The sequence below is a fragment of the Lithobates pipiens genome, unplaced genomic scaffold, assembly GCF_037356315.1.
Source record: "Lithobates pipiens isolate NorthernLeopardFrog02 unplaced genomic scaffold, aLitPip1_a1.2 Scaffold_8, whole genome shotgun sequence".
Classification (NCBI taxonomy): domain Eukaryota; kingdom Metazoa; phylum Chordata; class Amphibia; order Anura; family Ranidae; genus Lithobates; species Lithobates pipiens.
Genome location: NW_027507903.1, coordinates 569,164,365 through 569,184,400, shown reverse-complemented (window position 1 = coordinate 569,184,400; position 20,036 = coordinate 569,164,365). Strand labels below are relative to the sequence as shown.

The following is a 20,036-nucleotide window of genomic DNA, read 5'->3' as shown; positions in this document are numbered from 1 at the left end:
CGTGGGTCCAACTAGGGGGTGCATTTTGATGTGATTAGGGTGGTGTTTAGGGTGGATCCACGGAAGTGACTTAATTGGGAAGGTGAACTGAGATTGCTCTAGCGTCACCCAATCCTTAACAGCTTGATGAATATTCCAGTCCACTATACGGGATAAGAGTGTTGCTTGGTGGTATTTCCTAAGGTCAGGGAGAGCTATACCACCCTTGTGTTTAGGGAGGTTTAGTCTGGCAAACTTTATTCTGGGGGTTTTGCCCCTCCATATAAACATGGAGCATGCTTTACGAAAGGCTGCAAAAAAGGATAGTGGCACTCTGATGGGGATAGTTTGCATGACATATAGGTATCTGGGTAAGATTGTCATTTTTATTAGCGAGGCCCTGCCAAACCATGAGATGTTTAGGGCGTTCCATCTTCTCAAATCATCTCGTGTTTCTTTTAGGATGGGAATATAGTTTAATTGGTATAGCATTTTTAAATCTGAGGGAATTTCGATGCCCAAATAAGTTATGCTCTTTTCAGCCCAGATAAATGGGTGATTTTTCTTGCAGAGTTCTACTGAACTTGGCTGCAGGGTGATATTAAGAGCGTTAGATTTGGCATGGTTGATTTTTAGATTGGAAAGAAGATGGAAATGTTCCAGGTCTTTGAGGAGATTAGGCAAGGATGTGTGGGGTTCCGATAGGAAGAGTAACATATCATCAGCGAATGCTGCGACTTTGTAGGTGTTATTTTGAATTTCTATTCCCTTAATGTCATTATTTGTTCTAATTCTATTTAATAGTGGTTCTAGAGTGAGGACAAATAGGAGTGGGGAGAGTGGGCATCCTTGTCGGGTGCCATTTCGTAGATTGAAGGCGTTCGATAGGTGGTTGTTTACACGAACTCGTGCAGTCGGATTGGAATATAATACATTTATGTAGGATCGCATTTGTGGTAGTATTCCTATATTGTTCAGAACTATGAACTATGAATCTATGAAATCCCATGCCACCCCATCGAACGCCTTCTCTGCATCGAGGGAGAGAAAGAATCCTTGTTTTTGTTTTAAAGTTAACCAGTAACTAATGTTTAAGGCTTTGGTCGTGTTATCTCTTCCCTCTCTGCCAGGAATAAAGCCCACTTGGTCTAGGGTAATTAGGGATGTTAGTAGAGGTAGTATTCTGTTAGCTAAAATTTTCGCATAAAGTTTTACATCGACATTAATTAAGGAAATCGGCCTATAGTTTGTGACCTGGGTGATGTCCTTGCCTTCTTTGGGTATTACAGTTATATGGGCTTCTAGTAGTTGCTTGGGGGGGTGTTTCTCGGAGTGTAAGGATTGAAAAGATTTCAAAAATTGAGGTTTTAGTATGTCAATGAAAGTCTTGTAATATTGTAGGGGTAATCCATCAGGGCCTGGGGCTTTTCCTATTTTCATCTCTTTTATGGCTTTATCTAGTTCCGCGCCAGAGATTGGTTCTTCAAGTTTCTGGGCAGTAGCGTTTGAGATTCGGGGTGGGCTGTATTTACTTAGAAATTCTTGGATAAGGTTGGCTCTTAGGTCTGAATTTAGTGGACTCTTGGGATTGGAAGGGATGTTATAAAGAGATTGGTAATATAATTCAAATTGTTTTGCAATCTCCACATTCGAGGATTGTAATTTGCCTTGTTTGTCCATTATTTGGTGAATTGTTGCTGAGATTTTTTTGTTTTGTACTGCTTTAGCGAGCAGTCTCCCACTTTTGTTTCCTTGCTCATAGTATATTTTGTGTCTTAGGATATATTGCCTTTTGGTTTTGATATTTAGTTCATCTGCGAGTAGTTTCCTCGCGTTTGTTAACTCCTCAAATGTTGAGACTGCAATAGTTCTTTTATGTGTTGTTTCAAGATTATGGATACGCGCTATCAATGAGTTTATCTTGGATTGTTTTTCTTTCTTTATTTTGGCTAATTTTCTTATAAATTCTCCTCTGATAACACATTTGTGTGCCTCCCACTGTGTGATTGATGAGGTTTCTCCGTTATCATTACGTGCAAAGTAGTCTTTTAGTGTTTCATTAAACTCTGAAATATCTTTGGGATCTTTCAATAAGGAAGTGTTTAGTCTCCATGTTTTTGTGCTAGTGTTTTTCTCAGGGAAGGTTAGAGTCATGGTGATAGGGTGATGGTCTGAAATGGTCATTGGTTCGATGGTACTGTTGGTCAGGAGGGATAGGTCTGGTTGTGTTATGAAGAAATAATCTATTCTTGAATATTTTTGATGAACACTGGAAAAGAATGTGAAGTCCTTGGCTTGGGGATTGAGAGTTCTCCAGGAATCATGTAGCATAAGGTTTTGTAGCTGAATTTTAATTTGTTTTAATGCTCTATATGGAAGGCTCGATGCTCCGCTCGAGGTGTCTATTGCGGGGTTTAGCGGAATATTAAAGTCTCCCCCTAGGATGATAATACCAGACGCGAAAGTCGTTAGTAGGTCTTTGATTTTACGGAAAAAGGCTACCTGTTTAGAGTTTGGAGCATAAATATTTGCAATAGTGATGGGGTGATGGCCAAGTTTACCTTTTAAAAATATAAATCTGCCTCCAGGATCAGACATAGAGTCCTGGAGTTGGAATGATGTCTGATTGGAGATCAAAATTGAGACCCCTTTTGTTTTCCCTTCGGGATTTGAGGCATGGTAGGCAAATGGGAAGCGTTTGTCTTGTAGTTTCGGGAATTTTTCGGATTTGAAATGTGTTTCTTGGATACATATGATATTTGTTTTGTGTTTGTGGAATTCGTTGAGTAATTTGGTCCTTTTTTCAGGTATGTTAAGTCCTTTGGCATTAATTGAGAGGAATTTGATCATTAGTGGAGTGGTATTCTGTTTACTATTAGTCATCTTGAAGTTTGGCTGTATACTTCTAGGTGAATGGGTAAGTTTCAGAGAAACCAAGGATAATAAAAAAAAAAAAAAAAACGGGGGGGGGGGGGGGGGGTAGAGGGTAATAGGGGTGAGGGGGAGGGATGTGAGAAGGGGGTTAGACCGGGGGTAGAGATAGACCTGCTAGTCTACCCTATTGGGGATCCGGTTTGTTCAAAGAGCAAAGGAGGTTGCCCTTTGTGTGAGAACGGGGACTACTCAGGGCTCAATGGATGCTTGTGATTGCTAAGAGATTAGCGGTATACTAAAAAGAAAGAAGTTTTCCCTCTTCTCTCTTGATAGTTTCTTCCTTTCTTTATTCTTTGTGAGATTTCTCCTCTTGCTATGGATTTACTTCCTGCACTCGGGAGAAGACAATTGAGATAATGTTTAATTAGATTAGGGCATTTTCTCGATAGATTGGGCCAGGGTAGGGGTTGGTATCAGACCTATTATCCATTAGGAGGTTTCAAGGGTGAGTTATTGTAATTTAGCCCTTAATGTATAAATGAAAAACCACGACAGGGCAGAAACAATAAGGGTGTACCAAGATTAATAGCTTGAAAGAGACAATAGAGTATTTCAAGTGTCTACAGAAATCTGATGAAGCGGTTGATTAGTTTATGGTGGAAGCCATTTTGTCTAGTCTATGAGAGGTTTGTGTCAGGTGTACCTTATATTAAGAGCAGTATAACAACAATATGTCTCTCCCAGTGAAATATAGGGGGGTGAAAGATTGGTTGCGATCTGACGACTAGAATATATACCGTCGACCTTCCGAGGGGGAGGAGGTCTCCCTCGGTCTTATTGCCGTAAATAACAATTCTATAGAAATTCTGAACTTTAAACATTTTTAACCCGCATCAACAATGCCTGTATCTTGAACATCTTATATTCTTTTCTATTATCGAGATAAACATATCAGCGGTATTGAGAACACACACATACGAACTTTCTATATCATGTAAAGACATAACTAGTAGGCTGTGTTCTGATCAATAAGTATGTTAACTTTAGAATGCCAGAAAAATGGCATTTTGTGTCCTTGACCCCAAATTGTAATTACGGTCGAAGCGACAACAAGACTATCTGTAAAAGCATTGAAGTAACTTGAAGCATTTTAAATTCTAACTTTTTACTCTTTCCCACTCTATTCTCCCCCTCCCCCCCCTCCTCCCTTGGTATTGCACCATATCTTTAAAGAATGATTAAGTAATCTACAATTTGGTTGATCAGGGATGATTAGTGACTATGTTACAGTAAAGAAGAAGCTCATTACTGTAGTGATTCAGAATGTCAGCTCTGGGGTGAGTGAGGGGCGCTAATAGGCTAACTTTATGAGATTATCTATTCCTAAACCATATCTGAATGGATCAGAGCAGGTATGCATAGAAGAAATGTATCCCTCTTACTCATTCGCGACCTATCTCCTGCCCTTCGTTTCTCTCATAAAGTCTCTTACCAAGATTTCCTTGAAGTGTCCTTCTTTACAGGAGGGAGGGAGTTATGAGACAAAGTAAAAAGGGGAAAAAGGTGGTAAGAAAAAAAAAAGGGGGTGAGAACAGAGTGGAGCAGAAAAGAAAACAGAAAAGGATATTAGAAGCGTAGAATAGGCAAAGTCACGTTTTATGAGAACTTCTAGAGGTTTGACTTAACGTGGAAGGTATGAAGTCAAGTGTCCATTTGCTCTCGGTGATCACGGTGATCTATGCGGTCTCTGCGTCTGGGAGGGGAGATTCCAGGACTTCTTTGGAGAGCATTTCTTCTGTTGTAGTGCGGAGACGGTGATCTGCGGCGACGGTCTCTAATTCTTTGGGTTCTTGGAGTGAGGTTGTTGGAGATCGCCATCCACGATTCGCTTGGTGTGAAGGAGCTGTACCAGTCCGGTACCTCAATTCTGGGGAGATCCAAAGCTTCGGCAAATGATTGAAGGTCATCTGGTGTGCGCAGTAGCGCTGTGTGGCCTCGCCACGTGGCAGATAGGCAAAAGGGAAACTTCCACCTGTATGGAATGCCTCTGGTGCGTAGCTGTTCTGTGATCGGGCGTAAGGCTTTACGTTGCTGTAGCGTGATATTTGATAGGTCTTGGTACAGTTTTATTTCATTTCCATTAAAGATGATTCTGCCTTTTTCTCTCGCTTTTTTAAGAATCGCTTCCTTCAGAGGGAAATTGACCAGGCAGCAAATTATGTCTCTAGGTGGATCATCATCTCTACCTCTGGGCCGCAGAGCTCTGTGGATCCTTTCAAATTCAATAGGGGAGTCAGGAGGTCTGTCCAGTATGTCATTAAACAGTGCAGCAGCAGTTTGCTCTACTGGGTTTTGGTCAGTCATTTCTGGGACACCTCTGATTCTAATATTATGTCTCCTCCCCCTATTGTCCAAATCTTCAATGCGGCGGTGCATATCTATAATATGATTTAGATGTATGTCAGCGTTTTTTTGTACTTGCCTTATTGCTTCTGCATGATGGGCTGAGGCTTGTTCCATTGCTCCAGTTCTTGCTGCTATGCCTTGAATGTCAGCTCTTATTTCATTGATTGCAGCGGAAAAGGAGGCTTTTATGTCCATAGACATTGCTTGAAGGTTGGCCTGAAGGTCTGCTAGGCTGAACGGTTGGGGCTGAGGGGATTCTTGCCTCTGTGGACCGTTCGCTCCGTTCGCGGCGTCCGCGAGGGCCGTGGAGCCGCCGGGCGGCATGGACGTCTTAGGCGAGGCCGCGGCTTTGAGGCCTTCCCCGTGTGACGTGCGGAACATCGCCGGGATGCTAACTGTCGGCTGCTGTTGATGCTCCATCGGTGCCAGATGCGATGGGCAGCTCCGATCCGTTGATCACTGGTGTGGATGCCTTTTAATTAGCCCTGATTGAGATGGATTAAACTCCCGAGTGCTGGAGCTCAGGGATTAGGCATCCATCTTCGTCCGGAGTTAGGCCACGCCCCCTGGCACATAGATATTTGCCAATGCAAATGTGCAGAAGAGCGAGAACGGCCGAGAAACTTCATGTGCTAGTACGCATGTGCGTACGCCAAAGCGTACACAATGCGTGACAATTTCTGGTGCCCAGTGGCCTATTTAAAGCTAGCAGCATAAGCCATTAGTTGCTGGATGATCTTCAGCTTCCCCTGTGAGTTCCTGTGATCCTGATATTATTCATGTGTGAAAATTCATGTGCCAGTGCGCATATACGTACGCCAAAGCGCGTGCATGAGCCATTAGTTGCTGGATGAACTTCAGCTTGCCCTGTGAGTTCCTGTGTTCCTGATAGTATTTCATTTCCTGTCCTGACCCGGCTTGACCTGTCTTGTCTGCATCCCTGGCTTTGACCCTTGGTACTTTGACAACAAGGGAATGATTGGAGGTTACAATGGAAAAACAGCTTTGAGGTTTCAGCACTAGGAGTGTGCGGGTCGTTAAAAGGACTTGCATTTCCCATACCGGGAGTGGAACCCGGGCCGCCTGGGTGAAAACCAGGAATCCTAACCGCTAGACCATATGGGAAAACTGGCTGCCTTGTTTTGAGAAAAATAGAGAAAACCAAAGGGAAAAAAAGATGTGCCACCGCCTTCAGCTTCCAAGTATGGTGGCCAGCTATGACACACATATCCCTTTCACTAATTGGCCTCGTTAGCGCAGCAGGTAGCGCGTCAGTCTCATAATCTGAAGGTCGTGAGTTCGATCCTCACACGGGGCACTACTCTCTCACCATTTTGTGAGCCTTGGGGTCCTTAATCTATGAAAAACACTACTCTTCATCCCTTGGGTCTTGTAGGAAACCATATGGATGGAAAATTGACCGGAAGATCAAGCTTTCAGAGCTCTTTTGCCTTCCACCATATTCCACCCAGCTAAAATCTTTAGCTCTGCATCCAACAGACCTTGCAAGATACAATGTCTACTCATCCTGGAACAACAGAGGCATTTTCCATCTATGTGACATGCTTCCCTTAGTTTCATCACACAGAAAGAACAAAGCACCGAGGAATTCAAAAGGGCTTTTTCAAAGGTGTGGAAAAAAAAGATGATGTCTCTGTCAGAGAATGGTTTGCAGAAGATTGGCACATAGATATTTGCCAATGCAAATGTGCAGAAGAGCGAGAACGGCCGAGAAACTTCATGTGCTAGTACGCATGTGCGTACGCCAAAGCGCACACAATGCGTGACAATTTCTGGTGCCCAGTGGCCTATTTAAAGCTAGCAGCATAAGCCATTAGTTGCTGGATGATCTTCAGCTTCCCCTGTGAGTTCCTGTGATCCTGATATTATTCATGTGTGAAAATTCATGTGCCAGTGCGCATATACGTACACCAAAGCGCGTGCATGAGCCATTAGTTGCTGGATGAACTTCAGCTTGCCCTGTGAGTTCCTGTGTTCCTGATAGTATTTCATTTCCTGTCCTGACCCGGCTTGACCTGTCTTGTCTGCATCCCTGGCTTTGACCCTTGGTACTTTGACAACAAGGGAATGATTGGAGGTTACAATGGAAAAACAGCTTTGAGGTTTCAGCACTAGGAGTGTGCGGGTCGTTAAAAAGACTTGCATTTCCCATACCGGGAGTCGAACCCGGGCCGCCTGGGTGAAAACCAGGAATCCTAACCGCTAGACCATATGGGAAAACTAGCTGCCTTGTTTTGAGAAAAATAGAGAAAACCAAAGGGAAAAAAAGATGTGCCACCGCCATCAGCTTCCAAGTATGGTGGCCAGCTATGACACACATATCACTTTCACTAATTGGCCTCGTTAGCGCAGCAGGGAGCACGTCAGCCTCATAATCTGAAGGTCGTGAGTTCGATCCTCACACGGGGCACTACTCTCGAACCATTTTGTGAGCCTTGGGGTCCTTAATCTATGAAAAACACTACTCTTCATCCCTTAGGTCTTGTAGGAAACCATATGGATGGAACATTGACCGGAAGATCAAGCTTTCAGTGCTCTTTTGCCTTCCACCATATTCCACCCAGCTAAAATCTTTAGCTCTGCATCCAACAGACCTTGCAAGATACAATGTCTACTCATCCTGGAACAACAGAGGCATTTTCCATCTATGTGACATGCTTCCCTTAGTTTCATCACACAGAAAGAACAAAGCACCGAGGAATTCAAAAGGGCTTTTTCAAAGGTGTGGAAAAAAAAGATGATGTCTCTGTCAGAGAATGGTTTGCAGAAGATTGGCACATAGATATTTGCCAATGCAAATGTGCAGAAGAGCGAGAACGGCCGAGAAACTTCATGTGCTAGTACGCATGTGCGTACGCCAAAGCGCACACAATGCGTGACAATTTCTGGTGCCCAGTGGCCTATTTAAAGCTAGCAGCATAAGCCATTAGTTGCTGGATGATCTTCAGCTTCCCCTGTGAGTTCCTGTGATCCTGATATTATTCATGTGTGAAAAATCATGTGCCAGTGCGCATATACGTACGCCAAAGCGCGTGCATGAGCCATTAGTTGCTGGATGAACTTCAGCTTGCCCTGTGAGTTCCTGTGTTCCTGATAGTATTTCATTTCCTGTCCTGACCCGGCTTGACCTGTCTTGTCTGCATCCCTGGCTTTGACCCTTGGTACTTTGACAAGAAGGGAATGATTGGAGGTTACAATGGAAAAACAGCTTTGAGGTTTCAGCACTAGGAGTGTGCGGGTCGTTAAAAGGACTTGCATTTCCCATACCGGGAGTCGAACCCGGGCCGCCTGGGTGAAAACCAGGAATCCTAACCGCTAGACCATATGGGAAAACTAGCTGCCTTGTTTTGAGAAAAATAGAGAAAACCAAAGGGAAAAAAAGATGTGCCACCGCCATCAGCTTCCAAGTATGGTGGCCAGCTATGACACACATATCACTTTCACTAATTGGCCTCGTTAGCGCAGCAGGTAGCGCGTCAGTCTCATAATCTGAAGGTCGTGAGTTCGATCCTCACACGGGGCACTACTCTCTAACCATTTTGTGAGCCTTGGGGTCCTTAATCTATGAAAAACACTACTCTTCATCCCTTAGGTCTTGTAGGAAACCATATGGATGGAACATTGACCGGAAGATCAAGCTTTCAGTGCTCTTTTGCCTTCCACCATATTCCACCCAGCTAAAATCTTTAGCTCTGCATCCAACAGACCTTGCAAGATACAATGTCTACTCATCCTGGAACAACAGAGGCATTTTCCATCTATGTGACATGCTTCCCTTAGTTTCATCACACAGAAAGAACAAAGCACAGAGGAATTCAAAAGGGCTTTTTCAAAGGTGTGGAAAAAAAAGATGATGTCTCTGTCAGAGAATGGTTTGCAGAAGATTGGCACATAGATATTTGCCAATGCAAATGTGCAGAAGAGCGAGAACGGCCGAGAAACTTCATGTGCTAGTACGCATGTGCGTACGCCAAAGCGCACACAATGCGTGACAATTTCTGGTGCCCAGTGGCCTATTTAAAGCTAGCAGCATAAGCCATTAGTTGCTGGATGATCTTCAGCTTCCCCTGTGAGTTCCTGTGATCCTGATATTATTCATGTGTGAAAATTCATGTGCCAGTGCGCATATACGTACGCCAAAGCGCGTGCATGAGCCATTAGTTGCTGGATGAACTTCAGCTTGCCCTGTGAGTTCCTGTGTTCCTGATAGTATTTCATTTCCTGTCCTGACCCGGCTTGACCTGTCTTGTCTGCATCCCTGGCTTTGACCCTTGGTACTTTGACAACAAGGGAATGATTGGAGGTTACAATGGAAAAACAGCTTTGAGGTTTCAGCACTAGGAGTGTGCGGGTCGTTAAAAGGACTTGCATTTCCCATACCGGGAGTCGAACCCGGGCCGCCTGGGTGAAAACCAGGAATCCTAACCGCTAGACCATATGGGAAAACTAGCTGCCTTGTTTTGAGAAAAATAGAGAAAACCAAAGGGAAAAAAAGATGTGCCACCGCCATCAGCTTCCAAGTATGGTGGCCAGCTATGACACACATATCACTTTCACTAATTGGCCTCGTTAGCGCAGCAGGTAGCACGCCAGTTTCATAATCTGAAGGTCGTGAGTTCGATCCTCACACGGGGCACTACTCTCTAACCGTTTTGTGAGCCTTGGGGTCCTTAATCTATGAAAAACACTACGCTTCATCCCTTAGGTCTTGTAGGAAACCATATGGATGGAAAATTGACCGCAAGATCAAGCTTTCAGTGCTCTTTTGCCTTCCACCATATTCCACCCAGCTAAAATCTTTAGCTCTGCATCCAACAGACCTTGCAAGATACAATGTCTACTCATCCTGGAACAACAGAGGCATTTTCCATCTATGTGACATGCTTCCCTTAGTTTCATCACACAGAAAGAACAAAGCACCGAGGAATTCAAAAGGGCTTTTTCAAAGGTGTGGAAAAAAAAGATGATGTCTCTGTCAGAGAATGGTTTGCAGAAGATTGGCACATAGATATTTGCCAATGCAAATGTGCAGAAGAGCGAGAACGGCCGAGAAACTTCATGTGCTAGTACGCATGTGCGTACGCCAAAGCGCACACAATGCGTGACAATTTCTGGTGCCCAGTGGCCTATTTAAAGCTAGCAGCATAAGCCATTAGTTGCTGGATGATCTTCAGCTTCCCCTGTGAGTTCCTGTGATCCTGATATTATTCATGTGTGAAAATTCATGTGCCAGTGCGCATATACGTACGCCAAAGCGCATGCATGAGCCATTAGTTGCTGGATGAACTTCAGCTTGCCCTGTGAGTTCCTGTGTTCCTGATAGTATTTCATTTCCTGTCCTGACCCGGCTTGACCTGTCTTGTCTGCATCCCTGGCTTTGACCCTTGGTACTTTGACAACAAGGGAATGATTGGAGGTTACAATGGAAAAACAGCTTTGAGGTTTCAGCACTAGGAGTGTGCGGGTCGTTAAAAGGACTTGCATTTCCCATACCGGGAGTCGAACCCGGGCCGCCTGGGTGAAAACCAGGAATCCTAACCGCTAGACCATATGGGAAAACTGGCTGCGTTGTTTTGAGAAAAATAGAGAAAACCAAAGGGAAAAAAAGATGTGCCACCGCCATCAGCTTCCAAGTATGGTGGCCAGCTATGACACACATATCCCTTTCACTAATTGGCCTCGTTAGCGCAGCAGGTAGCGCGTCAGTCTCATAATCTGAAGGTCGTGAGTTCGATCCTCACACGGGGCACTACTCTCTCACCATTTTGTGAGCCTTGGGGTCCTTAATCTATGAAAAACACTACTCTTCATCCCTTGGGTCTTGTAGGAAACCATATGGATGGAAAATTGACCGGAAGATCAAGCTTTCAGAGCTCTTTTGCCTTCCACCATATTCCACCCAGCTAAAATCTTTAGCTCTGCATCCAACAGACCTTGCAAGATACAATGTCTACTCATCCTGGAACAACAGAGGCATTTTCCATCTATGTGACATGCTTCCCTTAGTTTCATCACACAGAAAGAACAAAGCACCGAGGAATTCAAAAGGGCTTTTTCAAAGGTGTGGAAAAAAAAGATGATGTCTCTGTCAGAGAATGGTTTGCAGAAGATTGGCACATAGATATTTGCCAATGCAAATGTGCAGAAGAGCGAGAACGGCCGAGAAACTTCATGTGCTAGTACGCATGTGCGTACGCCAAAGCGCACACAATGCGTGACAATTTCTGGTGCCCAGTGGCCAATTTAAAGCTAGCAGCATAAGCCATTAGTTGCTGGATGATCTTCAGCTTCCCCTGTGAGTTCCTGTGATCCTGATATTATTCATGTGTGAAAATTCATGTGCCAGTGCGCATATACGTACACCAAAGCGCGTGCATGAGCCATTAGTTGCTGGATGAACTTCAGCTTGCCCTGTGAGTTCCTGTGTTCCTGATAGTATTTCATTTCCTGTCCTGACCCGGCTTGACCTGTCTTGTCTGCATCCCTGGCTTTGACCCTTGGTACTTTGACAAGAAGGGAATGATTGGAGGTTATAATGGAAAAACAGCTTTGAGGTTTCAGCACTAGGAGTGTGCGGGTCGTTAAAAGGACTTGCATTTCCCATACCGGGAGTCGAACCCGGGCCACCTGGGTGAAAACCAGGAATCCTAACCGCTAGACCATATGGGAAAACTAGCTGCCTTGTTTTGAGAAAAATAGAGAAAACCAAAGGGAAAAAAAGATGTGCCACCGCCATCAGCTTCCAAGTATGGTGGCCAGCTATGACACACATATCACTTTCACTAATTGGCCTCGTTAGCGCAGCAGGTAGCGCGTCAGTCTCATAATCTGAAGGTCGTGAGTTCGATCCTCACACGGGGCACTACTCTCTAACCATTTTGTGAGCCTTGGGGTCCTTAATCTATGAAAAACACTACTCTTCATCCCTTAGGTCTTGTAGGAAACCATATGGATGGAAAATTGACCGGAAGATCAAGCTTTCAGTGCTCTTTTGCCATCCACCATATTCCACCCAGCTAAAATCTTTAGCTCTGCATCCAACAGACCTTGCAAGATACAATGTCTACTCATCCTGGAACAACAGAGGCATTTTCCATCTATGTGACATGCTTCCCTTAGTTTCATCACACAGAAAGAACAAAGCACCGAGGAATTCAAAAGGGCTTTTTCAAAGGTGTGGAAAAAAAAGATGATGTCTCTGTCAGAGAATGGTTTGCAGAAGATTGGCACATAGATATTTGCCAATGCAAATGTGCAGAAGAGCGAGAACGGCCGAGAAACTTCATGTGCTAGTACGCATGTGCGTACGCCAAAGCGCACACAATGCGTGACAATTTCTGGTGCCCAGTGGCCTATTTAAAGCTAGCAGCATAAGCCATTAGTTGCTGGATGATCTTCAGCTTCCCCTGTGAGTTCCTGTGATCCTGATATTATTCATGTGTGAAAATTCATGTGCCAGTGCGCATATACGTATGCCAAAGCGCGTGCATGAGCCATTAGTTGCTGGGTGAACTTCAGCTTGCCCTGTGAGTTCCTGTGTTCCTGATAGTATTTCATTTCCTGTCCTGACCCGGCTTGACCTGTCTTGTCTGCATCCCTGGCTTTGACCCTTGGTACTTTGACAACAAGGGAATGATTGGAGGTTACAATGGAAAAACAGCTTTGAGGTTTCAGCACTAGGAGTGTGCGGGTCGTTAAAAGGACTTGCATTTCCCATACCGGGAGTCGAACCCGGGCCGCCTGGGTGAAAACCAGGAATCCTAACCGCTAGACCATATGGGAAAACTAGCTGCCTTGTTTTGAGAAAAATAGAGAAAACCAAACGGAAAAAAAGATGTGCCACCGCCATCAGCTTCCAAGTATGGTGGCCAGCTATGACATACATATCACTTTCACTAATTGGCATCGTTAGCGCAGCAGGTAGCGCGTCAGTCTCATAATCTAAAGGTCGTGAGTTCGATCCTCACACGGGGCACTACTCTCTAACCATTTTGTGAGCCTTGGGGTCCTTAATCTATGAAAAACACTACTCTTCATCCCTTAGGTCTTGTAGGAAACCATATGGATGGAACATTGACCGCAAGATCAAGCTTTCAGTGCTCTTTTGCCTTCCACCATATTCCACCCAGCTAAAATCTTTAGCTCTGCATCCAACAGACCTTGCAAGATACAATGTCTACTCATCCTGGAACAACAGAGGCATTTTCCATCTATGTGACATGCTTCCCTTAGTTTCATCACACAGAAAGAACAAAGCACCGAGGAATTCAAAAGGGCTTTTTCAAAGGTGTGCAAAAAAAAGATGATGTCTCTGTCAGAGAATGGTTTGCAGAAGATTGGCACATAGGTATTTGCCAATGCAAATGTGCAGAAGAGCGAGAACGGCCGAGAAACTTCATGTGCTAGTACGCATGTGCGTACGCTAAAGCGCACACAATGCGTGACAATTTCTGGTGCCCAGTGGCCTATTTAAAGCTAGCAGCATAAGCCATTAGTTGCTGGATGATCTTCAGCTTCCCCTGTGAGTTCCTGTGATCCTGATATTATTCATGTGTGAAAATTCATGTGCCAGTGCGCATATACGTACGCCAAAGCGCGTGCATGAGCCATTAGTTGCTGGATGAACTTCAGCTTGCCCTGTGAGTTCCTGTGTTCCTGATAGTATTTCATTTCCTGTCCTGACCCGGCTTGACCTGTCTTGTCTGCATCCCTGGCTTTGACCCTTGGTACTTTGACAACAAGGGAATGATTGGAGGTTACAATGGAAAAACAGCTTTGAGGTTTCAGCACTAGGAGTGTGTGGGTCGTTAAAAGGACTTGCATTTCCCATACCGGGAGTGGAACCCGGGCCGCCTGGGTGAAAACCAGGAATCCTAACCGCTAGACCATATGGGAAAACTAGCTGCCTTGTTTTGAGAAAAATAGAGAAAACCAAAGGGAAAAAAAGATGTGCCACCGCCATCAGCTTCCAAGTATGGTGGCCAGCTATGACACACATATCACTTTCACTAATTGGCCTTGTTAGCGCAGCAGGTAGCGCGTCAGTCTCATAATCTGAAGGTCGTGAGTTCGATCCTCACACGGGGCACTACTCTCTAACCATTTTGTGAGCCTTGGGGTCCTTAATCTATGAAAAACACTACTCTTCATCCCTTAGGTCTTGTAGGAAACCATATGGATGGAAAATTGACAGGAAGATCAAGCTTTCAGTGCTCTTTTGCCTTCCACCATATTCCACCCAGCTAAAATCTTTAGCTCTGCATCCAACAGACCTTGCAAGATACAATGTCTACTCATCCTGGAACATCAGAGGCATTTTCCATCTATGTGACATGCTTCCCTTAGTTTCATCACACAGAAAGAACAAAGCACCGAGGAATTCAAAAGGGCTTTTTCAAAGGTGTGGAAAAAAAAGATGATGTCTCTGTCAGAGAATGGTTTGCAGAAGATTGGCACATAGATATTTGCCAATGCAAATGTGCAGAAGAGCGAGAACGGCCGAGAAACTTCATGTGCTAGTACGCATGTGCGTACGCCAAAGCGCACACAATGCGTGACAATTTCAGGTGCCCAGTGGCCTATTTAAAGCTAGCAGCATAAGCCATTAGTTGCTGGATGATCTTCAGCTTCCCCTGTGAGTTTCTGTGATCCTGATATTATTCATGTGTGAAAATTCATGTGCCAGTGCGCATATATGTACGCCAAAGCGCGTGCATGAGCCATTAGTTGCTGGATGAACTTCAGCTTGCCCTGTGAGTTCCTGTGTTCCTGATAGTATTTGATTTCCTGTCCTGACCCGGCTTGACCTGTCTTGTCTGCATCCCTGGCTTTGACCCTTGGTACTTTGACAACAAGGGAATGATTGGAGGTTACAATGGAAAAACAGCTTTGAGGTTTCAGCACTAGGAGTGTGCGGGTCGTTAAAAGGACTTGCATTTCCCATACCGGGAGTGGAACCCGGGCCGCCTGGGTGAAAACCAGGAATCCTAACCGCTAGACCATATGGGAAAACTAGCTGCCTTGTTTTGAGAAAAATAGAGAAAACCAAAGGGAAAAAAAGATGTGCCACCGCCATCAGCTTCCAAGTATGGTGGCCAGCTATGACACACATATCACTTTCACTAATTGGCCTCGTTAGCGCAGCAGGTAGCGCGTCAGTCTCATAATCTGAAGGTCGTGAGTTCGATCCTCACATGGGGCACTAATCTCTAACCATTTTGTGAGCCTTGGGGTCCTTAATCTATGAAAAACACTACTCTTCATCCCTTAGGTCTTGTAGGAAACCATATGGATGGAAAATTGACCGGAAGATCAAGCTTTCAGTGCTCTTTTGCCATCCACCATATTCCACCCAGCTAAAATCTTTAGCTCTGCATCCAACAGACCTTGCAAGATACAATGTCTACTCATCCTGGAACAACAGAGGCATTTTCCATCTATGTGACATGCTTCCCTTAGTTTCATCACACAGAAAGAACAAAGCACCGAGGAATTCAAAAGGGCTTTTTCAAAGGTGTGGAAAAAAAAGATGATGTCTCTGTCAGAGAATGGTTTGCAGAAGATTGGCACATAGATATTTGCCAATGCAAATGTGCAGAAGAGCGAGAACGGCCGAGAAACTTCATGTGCTAGTACGCATGTGCGTACGCCAAAGCGCACACAATGCGTGACAATTTCTGGTGCCCAGTGGCCTATTTAAAGCTAGCAGCATAAGCCATTAGTTGCTGGATGATCTTCAGCTTCCCCTGTGAGTTCCTGTGATCCTGATATTATTCATGTGTGAAAATTCATGTGCCAGTGCGCATATACGTATGCCAAAGCGCGTGCATGAGCCATTAGTTGCTGGGTGAACTTCAGCTTGCCCTGTGAGTTCCTGTGTTCCTGATAGTATTTCATTTCCTGTCCTGACCCGGCTTGACCTGTCTTGTCTGCATCCCTGGCTTTGACCCTTGGTACTTTGACAACAAGGGAATGATTGGAGGTTACAATGGAAAAACAGCTTTGAGGTTTCAGCACTAGGAGTGTGCGGGTCGTTAAAAGGACTTGCATTTCCCATACCGGGAGTCGAACCCGGGCCGCCTGGGTGAAAACCAGGAATCCTAACCGCTAGACCATATGGGAAAACTAGCTGCCTTGTTTTGAGAAAAATAGAGAAAACCAAACGGAAAAAAAGATGTGCCACCGCCATCAGCTTCCAAGTATGGTGGCCAGCTATGACATACATATCACTTTCACTAATTGGCATCGTTAGCGCAGCAGGTAGCGCGTCAGTCTCATAATCTAAAGGTCGTGAGTTCGATCCTCACACGGGGCACTACTCTCTAACCATTTTGTGAGCCTTGGGGTCCTTAATCTATGAAAAACACTACTCTTCATCCCTTAGGTCTTGTAGGAAACCATATGGATGGAACATTGACCGCAAGATCAAGCTTTCAGTGCTCTTTTGCCTTCCACCATATTCCACCCAGCTAAAATCTTTAGCTCTGCATCCAACAGACCTTGCAAGATACAATGTCTACTCATCCTGGAACAACAGAGGCATTTTCCATCTATGTGACATGCTTCCCTTAGTTTCATCACACAGAAAGAACAAAGCACCGAGGAATTCAAAAGGGCTTTTTCAAAGGTGTGCAAAAAAAAGATGATGTCTCTGTCAGAGAATGGTTTGCAGAAGATTGGCACATAGATATTTGCCAATGCAAATGTGCAGAAGAGCGAGAACGGCCGAGAAACTTCATGTGCTAGTACGCATGTGCGTACGCCAAAGCGCACACAATGCGTGACAATTTCTGGTGCCCAGTGGCCTATTTAAAGCTAGCAGCATAAGCCATTAGTTGCTGGATGATCTTCAGCTTCCCCTGTGAGTTCCTGTGATCCTGATATTATTCATGTGTGAAAATTCATGTGCCAGTGCGCATATACGTACGCCAAAGCGCGTGCATGAGCCATTAGTTGCTGGATGAACTTCAGCTTGCCCTGTGAGTTCCTGTGTTCCTGATAGTATTTCATTTCCTGTCCTGACCCGGCTTGACCTGTCTTGTCTGCATCCCTGGCTTTGACCCTTGGTACTTTGACAACAAGGGAATGATTGGAGGTTACAATGGAAAAACAGCTTTGAGGTTTCAGCACTAGGAGTGTGTGGGTCGTTAAAAGGACTTGCATTTCCCATACCGGGAGTCAAACCCGGGCCGCCTGGGTGAAAACCAGGAATCCTAACCGCTAGACCATATGGGAAAACTAGCTGCCTTGTTTTGAGAAAAATAGAGAAAACCAAAGGGAAAAAAAGATGTGCCACCGCCATCAGCTTCCAAGTATGGTGGCCAGCTATGACACACATATCACTTTCACTAATTGGCCTTGTTAGCGCAGCAGGTAGCGCGTCAGTCTCATAATCTGAAGGTCGTGAGTTCGATCCTCACACGGGGCACTACTCTCTGACCATTTTGTGAGCCTTGGGGTCCTTAATCTATGAAAAACACTACTCTTCATCCCTTAGGTCTTGTAGGAAACCATATGGATGGAACATTGACCGGAAGATCAAGCTTTCAGTGCTCTTTTGCCTTCCACCATATTCCACCCAGCTAAAATCTTTAGCTCTGCATCCAACAGACCTTGCAAGATACAATGTCTACTCATCCTGGAACAACAGAGGCATTTTCCATCTATGTGACATGCTTCCCTTAGTTTCATCACACAGAAAGAACAAAGCACCGAGGAATTCAAAAGGGCTTTTTCAAAGGTGTGGAAAAAAAAGATGATGTCTCTGTCAGAGAATGGTTTGCAGAAGATTGGCACATAGGTATTTGCCAATGCAAATGTGCAGAAGAGCGAGAACGGCCGAGAAACTTCATGTGCTAGTACGCATGTGCGTACGCTAAAGCGCACACAATGCGTGACAATTTCTGGTGCCCAGTGGCCTATTTAAAGCTAGCAGCATAAGCCATTAGTTGCTGGATGATCTTCAGCTTCCCCTGTGAGTTCCTGTGATCCTGATATTATTCATGTGTGAAAATTCATGTGCCAGTGCGCATATACGTACGCCAAAGCGCGTGCATGAGCCATTAGTTGCTGGATGAACTTCAGCTTGCCCTGTGAGTTCCTGTGTTCCTGATAGTATTTCATTTCCTGTCCTGACCCGGCTTGACCTGTCTTGTCTGCATCCCTGGCTTTGACCCTTGGTACTTTGACAACAAGGGAATGATTGGAGGTTACAATGGAAAAACAGCTTTGAGGTTTCAGCACTAGGAGTGTGTGGGTCGTTAAAAGGACTTGCATTTCCCATACCGGGAGTGGAACCCGGGCCGCCTGGGTGAAAACCAGGAATCCTAACCGCTAGACCATATGGGAAAACTAGCTGCCTTGTTTTGAGAAAAATAGAGAAAACCAAAGGGAAAAAAAGATGTGCCACCGCCATCAGCTTCCAAGTATGGTGGCCAGCTATGACACACATATCACTTTCACTAATTGGCCTTGTTAGCGCAGCAGGTAGCGCGTCAGTCTCATAATCTGAAGGTCGTGAGTTCGATCCTCACACGGGGCACTACTCTCTAACCATTTTGTGAGCCTTGGGGTCCTTAATCTATGAAAAACACTACTCTTCATCCCTTAGGTCTTGTAGGAAACCATATGGATGGAAAATTGACAGGAAGATCAAGCTTTCAGTGCTCTTTTGCCTTCCACCATATTCCACCCAGCTAAAATCTTTAGCTCTGCATCCAACAGACCTTGCAAGATACAATGTCTACTCATCCTGGAACATCAGAGGCATTTTCCATCTATGTGACATGCTTCCCTTAGTTTCATCACACAGAAAGAACAAAGCACCGAGGAATTCAAAAGGGCTTTTTCAAAGGTGTGGAAAAAAAAGATGATGTCTCTGTCAGAGAATGGTTTGCAGAAGATTGGCACATAGATATTTGCCAATGCAAATGTGCAGAAGAGCGAGAACGGCCGAGAAACTTCATGTGCTAGTACGCATGTGCGTACGCCAAAGCGCACACAATGCGTGACAATTTCAGGTGCCCAGTGGCCTATTTAAAGCTAGCAGCATAAGCCATTAGTTGCTGGATGATCTTCAGCTTCCCCTGTGAGTTTCTGTGATCCTGATATTATTCATGTGTGAAAATTCATGTGCCAGTGCGCATATATGTACGCCAAAGCGCGTGCATGAGCCATTAGTTGCTGGATGAACTTCAGCTTGCCCTGTGAGTTCCTGTGTTCCTGATAGTATTTGATTTCCTGTCCTGACCCGGCTTGACCTGTCTTGTCTGCATCCCTGGCTTTGACCCTTGGTACTTTGACAACAAGGGAATGATTGGAGGTTACAATGGAAAAACAGCTTTGAGGTTTCAGCACTAGGAGTGTGCGGGTCGTTAAAAGGACTTGCATTTCCCATACCGGGAGTGGAACCCGGGCCGCCTGGGTGAAAACCAGGAATCCTAACCGCTAGACCATATGGGAAAACTAGCTGCCTTGTTTTGAGAAAAATAGAGAAAACCAAAGGGAAAAAAAGATGTGCCACCGCCATCAGCTTCCAAGTATGGTGGCCAGCTATGACACACATATCACTTTCACTAATTGGCCTCGTTAGCGCAGCAGGTAGCGCGTCAGTCTCATAATCTGAAGGTCGTGAGTTCGATCCTCACACGGGGCACTACTCTCTAACCGTTTTGTGAGCCTTGGGGTCCTTAATCTATGAAAAACACTACTCTTCATCCCTTAGGTCTTGTAGGAAACCATATGTATGGAAAATTGAC

At 44.9% G+C, this 20,036-nt stretch overlaps 12 non-coding genes across 12 annotated transcripts; 5 read left to right on the top strand and 7 right to left on the bottom strand.

The window, feature by feature from the left end:
• Positions 1-6,504: 6,504 nt before the first annotated feature.
• On the top strand, positions 6,505-6,577 carry TRNAM-CAU (transfer RNA methionine (anticodon CAU)). Its single transcript has one exon. It is a non-coding gene; the product is annotated as a tRNA-Met (tRNA).
• Positions 6,578-7,425: 848 nt separating this feature from the next.
• On the bottom strand, positions 7,426-7,497 carry TRNAE-UUC (transfer RNA glutamic acid (anticodon UUC)). The gene has a single exon. It is a non-coding gene; the product is annotated as a tRNA-Glu (tRNA).
• Positions 7,498-8,538: 1,041 nt separating this feature from the next.
• On the bottom strand, positions 8,539-8,610 carry TRNAE-UUC (transfer RNA glutamic acid (anticodon UUC)). Its single transcript has one exon. It is a non-coding gene; the product is annotated as a tRNA-Glu (tRNA).
• A 120-nt stretch (positions 8,611-8,730) lies between these two features.
• TRNAM-CAU (transfer RNA methionine (anticodon CAU)) lies at positions 8,731-8,803 on the top strand. The gene has a single exon. It is a non-coding gene; the product is annotated as a tRNA-Met (tRNA).
• Positions 8,804-9,651: 848 nt separating this feature from the next.
• Positions 9,652-9,723, bottom strand: TRNAE-UUC (transfer RNA glutamic acid (anticodon UUC)). The gene has a single exon. It is a non-coding gene; the product is annotated as a tRNA-Glu (tRNA).
• A 1,041-nt stretch (positions 9,724-10,764) lies between these two features.
• On the bottom strand, positions 10,765-10,836 carry TRNAE-UUC (transfer RNA glutamic acid (anticodon UUC)). Its single transcript has one exon. It is a non-coding gene; the product is annotated as a tRNA-Glu (tRNA).
• A 120-nt stretch (positions 10,837-10,956) lies between these two features.
• Positions 10,957-11,029, top strand: TRNAM-CAU (transfer RNA methionine (anticodon CAU)). The gene has a single exon. It is a non-coding gene; the product is annotated as a tRNA-Met (tRNA).
• An 848-nt stretch (positions 11,030-11,877) lies between these two features.
• TRNAE-UUC (transfer RNA glutamic acid (anticodon UUC)) lies at positions 11,878-11,949 on the bottom strand. Its single transcript has one exon. It is a non-coding gene; the product is annotated as a tRNA-Glu (tRNA).
• Positions 11,950-12,069: 120 nt separating this feature from the next.
• TRNAM-CAU (transfer RNA methionine (anticodon CAU)) lies at positions 12,070-12,142 on the top strand. Its single transcript has one exon. It is a non-coding gene; the product is annotated as a tRNA-Met (tRNA).
• An 848-nt stretch (positions 12,143-12,990) lies between these two features.
• On the bottom strand, positions 12,991-13,062 carry TRNAE-UUC (transfer RNA glutamic acid (anticodon UUC)). The gene has a single exon. It is a non-coding gene; the product is annotated as a tRNA-Glu (tRNA).
• Positions 13,063-16,329: 3,267 nt separating this feature from the next.
• On the bottom strand, positions 16,330-16,401 carry TRNAE-UUC (transfer RNA glutamic acid (anticodon UUC)). The gene has a single exon. It is a non-coding gene; the product is annotated as a tRNA-Glu (tRNA).
• A 3,459-nt stretch (positions 16,402-19,860) lies between these two features.
• TRNAM-CAU (transfer RNA methionine (anticodon CAU)) lies at positions 19,861-19,933 on the top strand. The gene has a single exon. It is a non-coding gene; the product is annotated as a tRNA-Met (tRNA).
• Positions 19,934-20,036: the final 103 nt, after the last annotated feature.